The 4288-nt window shown below is 44.0% G+C and overlaps 1 protein-coding gene across 1 annotated transcript in view; it reads right to left on the bottom strand.

Annotated features, from left to right (window-relative positions):
* Positions 1-4288, bottom strand: part of LOC102847548 (putative speedy protein E8-like) — a 35774-nt gene that overhangs the window by 22011 nt on the left and 9475 nt on the right. The window lies entirely within an intron of this gene.

The raw sequence follows: 4288 nt of genomic DNA, 5'->3' as shown, positions 1-4288 counted from the left end.
CCCATCCCAACCCCACACCATCCCATCCCACCCCATCCCATCCAATCCCATCCCATCCCATTCCAATAGCCTAGCATTTTTTAAAGTCTAGAAAGGATTTCCATCTCCCCAAAGAACCAGCCCTAAATTAGTACATACTTTACATACACATTGCTTCATAACAAACTGCACTAAACTTTAGTGACTTAAAACAATCACCATCTGTTTGTTCAAGATTCCATATGTTTCTTCCTCCTCTGGCCTTACCTGGAGTTTCCATGCCACAGAGGCCGAGACAGTGCTGGGGCTGGGTTTGCTAGATGGCTTCTCTCACCTGACTAGTGATGAGCAAGCCCCCTCTGTACATAGCTGACTTGGGCTTCTTGACCTGGTGACTGGATCTCAAGGAAGCTTTTCAAGATAACACATCCCAAGCTGCAATCACTTTAAAGCTTCTGCTTAAAGCATGTCTGTTCCAATGGCCAAAGCAAGGTCATGTCAGGTAATTCTGGGCTTGAGGTGACTTTTGCTCTTCCAGTAGAAAGGACCATTTCTCACCAGTGTAAGGCTGAAGCATGCCCACAGCAAGCAGGCTGGCTGCACATTACAGATGCCATTTTCTGTCTGTGACCACTTAGACTTGATTGTGTGTTCTACCTGATAAAGGGAATTATGTTCTGGCCTAGTACCCAACCACCCTACAGTTTGTGCAAAAGAAGGAAACTCTGCTATTCTGTTTTGGATACAAAGGCCTGTATTTGGCAGTGTTCCTCAAGGTAGAGCCTACTGCTCCAGTATGCAATTTAAAACACTCCGGCTCTGAATATGGATTCACGGAGCTTTGATTCTTGTGCCAAATTCTGTTTCCTACTTGTGGGATGAGGGTAGCAATCTCTACCCCTGGGGTTGTGATTGCTGAGACTTCCATGGAACCCCCACACTGGCTAGTGGACATGCTTACATAGGCTTAGAGCACTCGCTACTGAGAGAAGGAAGAACAACATGCCATCGTGAAGAAAGCTGCCCAGGACAGTGTCATTTCAGAGGATCATGTGCTTAGAGCACTTGTATTTTAGAATTGTTGTGGATACGGCACCATCTTAAGTTGCTAATATGTTGTTGTTGGGTATGATCCAGCTGACTAGGACTCAGTGACTCTATAAGCAATAGATGTGAGCCTGACTCTGTTCTGTGCCATCCTCACGCTCTCCAATGGTGGAGCCCAATGGTGTAGTCACAGAGTCAGTCAGTCTTGTTGAAGGCCTTTCTCTCTCTGACGCTCTACTTTTCCCAACGTATTTTTTCCAACAGAGAACCCAGAAGTCCAGGCTGGGTTTAGAAGGGGTCATGGTACTAGGGATATTGTAGCTGATGTTAGATGGATCTTAGCTGAAAGCTGGGAATACCAGAGGAATGTCTATCTGTGTTTCATTGACTATGCAAAGGCATTTGACTGTGTGGATCATAACAAACTATGGCTGACTCTGAGAAGAATGGGAATCTCAGAACACTTGATCGTTCTAAATGCGAAACCTATACTTGGACCAGGAGGCAGTCGACAGAACAGAGCAAGGGAACACTGCATGGTTCAAAATTGGGAAGGGCGTACGCCAGGGATGCATCCTATTTCCATACCTTTTCAACCTATATGCAGAACAGATTATCCAGGAGGCTGGGCTCTATGAGGAGAAATGTGGGGTCAAGATTGGTGGACGATTTATCAATAATCTGCATTATGCAGATGACACAACCCTGCTTGCTGAAACTGAAGAGGACCTGAAGCACCTGCTGCAGAGGGTCAAGGAGTTCAGCCTCCAATATGGATTGAGGCTCAATGTCAAGAAGACAAAGATTCTCACCACTGGACCAATTGGCAGCATTAGGATGGATGATTGAGATTGTTCACAGCTTTAGTTTGCTTGGCTCCACAGTCAACAGTCTTGGCACCAGCAGCCAGGAAATTAAAAGGCGCATTGCCATGGGAAAGTCTGCTGTTAGGGACCTCTCCAAAGTACTGAAGAGCAATGGTGTCTCTCTGGAGACTAAGGTGTGTCTGATACAGGCTATGGTCTTTGCAATCACTTGTTATGCATCAGAGAGTTGGACAATGACCAAGGAGGATAGAAGGAGAATTGATGCCTTTGAGCTGTGGTGCTGGAGAAGAGTATTGAGAATACCATGGACTGCTAGGAAAACAACCAGATTTGCCCTGGAAAGGGTTCAACCGGGTGGCTCCTTGGAGGCAAGGATTCTGAGACTCCGTCTAACATACTTTGGACATGTTGTGAGGAGAGACCGGTCCTTGGAGAAGGACATGATGCTTGGGAGGGTGGAGGGACGGCGCAGAAGGGGAAGGCCCTCTATGAGGTGGATTGATTCAGTGACTGGGATAATCGGGATGGGAGTGTCTGAGACAGTGCGATTGGCACAGGACAGAGCAGAGTTTAGGGCTGTTGTACATAGGGTCGCTATGAGTTGCAAGCGACTCGACGGCACATAACAACAACAACAACAACATCTTTTCCAAGGACTGGCCCCCTCTTGACAACACACCCAAACTATAAAGCTGCACTTTCACTCGAATGGCTCTGATGACCTCCCTGGGTGCACTTAGTCCGGGACAGACTTATTTGTTCTTTTGGCAGTGCTAGTCTCCAACACCACAAATCAAAGGTATCGACTAGTCTTCTGTCATCCTTACTTACTGTCCAACTTTCAGATGCATAAAAAGCCATTAAACTACCACAGCTCGGAACAAACCCATCTTAGTCTTAACCTGACGTTTTTGTTCCTTAACACCTTGGAGAGGTCTTTTGACATAATGAAGTCTAGTTTTTTTTATCTTCTTCAGGAATTACTTCAAATCTTCTTCATTTTCTGCAAGCAAGGTTGCGTCATTGGCATAATTCAGGTTGTTGATGGGTATTCCTCCAATCTGATGCCCCTTGCCCGTCACACACCACGTTTGTAGGAAACATGGTTCATGAGAAACATTCCTAGATGACCTGCTTCTGGTCCAGGGTTATGTGCAGAGCAGAGCAGCTCACTTGCTGCAATCCGTTCAAAGTCAGGCCTCAACATAAGGTATGGGTTGTTTGGTTTTTTTTTTTTTTTAAAAAAAAAACCCAAAACATATAAATATATAAAACTGTAGCCTTCAATTTAAATTCTACATCAGTAAAGCAAAAATTCTCACCACTGATGCAATAAGCAATATCCTGATAAGAGTGGAAAAGATTGAAGTTGTCAATGATTTCATTTTACTTAGATCCACAATCAGCACCGTTGGTAACAGCAGGTAAGAAATCCAAAGATGTGTTGCTCTGGGAAAAATCTGCTGTCAAAAGACCTCTCCAAGGTGTTAAGGAGCAAAAACGTCAGGTTAAGACTAAGATGGGTTTGTTCCGAGCTGTGGTAGTTTAATGGCTTTTTATGCATCTGAAAGTTGGACAGTAAGTAAGGATGACAGAAGCGGCCAGAAAGGTGGCTGCCCCATTCATTAATTTTATCTTCTCCAGATTGTGCATATCTGGCTGTATTTGTTAGGCTCTTTGTACCATAGACTAGCTCGTCAAAGCTTGATCTCAATTTGTCACTTATGAACTTTATGGTTTGGGGCTTTACTCCCAGGTCTCTGATCCACCTTGGGTTAATTTTGGTGTGGATCCTGTTTAAGCTTTCTGCTGGTAGCAGTCCAGCTTTGTCACTACCATTTCTTGAAGAAATTGTCATTTCCCCATTTGATGGGTTTTATTTCCTTGTCGAATATCAGTTAACCATAGACACAGAGTTGCATTTCTGAGTTCTCAGTTCTGTTCCATTTTTTTCCCCAATGCCTTCAGTGCCTCTTAAATATCTTCCTTCATTACCATTGGTTCTTGATTATATGCTACTTCCTGAAATTTTTCCCTGCCAACCAGTTCTTTCTCACAGAGTGGCACTTTGTATTCCTTCTTTCTTCTTTTGACGTTCTTTGCATTCTTCAAGATATTGTCGGTAAAATCATTCAGTATTTCAACCCAAAGTTTAAATTCATTTTTCAGTCCTTTCAGGTTGAGAAATGCCAAGTATGTTTCCTCCCTTTTGGTTTTCTAACTCCAGCTCCTGTACATTTCTAAGGTGCCCTTAGAAATCTTCCCAAGGGGCAGCCACCTTTCTGGCAGCTTCCCATTTCCCATATGAAGGGCACTCTACACAGGAACCTGGTCTCTGACACATAATGAAGTCTAGTTTTTTTTATCTTCTTCAGGAATTACTTCAAATCTTCTTCATTTTCTGCAAGCAAGGTTGCGTCATTGGCATAATTCAG

This window comes from Elephantulus edwardii, unplaced genomic scaffold (genome assembly GCF_000299155.1).
Source record: "Elephantulus edwardii isolate Elephantulus edwardi_28Jun2011 unplaced genomic scaffold, EleEdw1.0 scaffold00241, whole genome shotgun sequence".
Lineage (NCBI taxonomy): Eukaryota > Metazoa > Chordata > Mammalia > Macroscelidea > Macroscelididae > Elephantulus > Elephantulus edwardii.
This window is presented reverse-complemented; position numbering and strand designations above follow the sequence as displayed.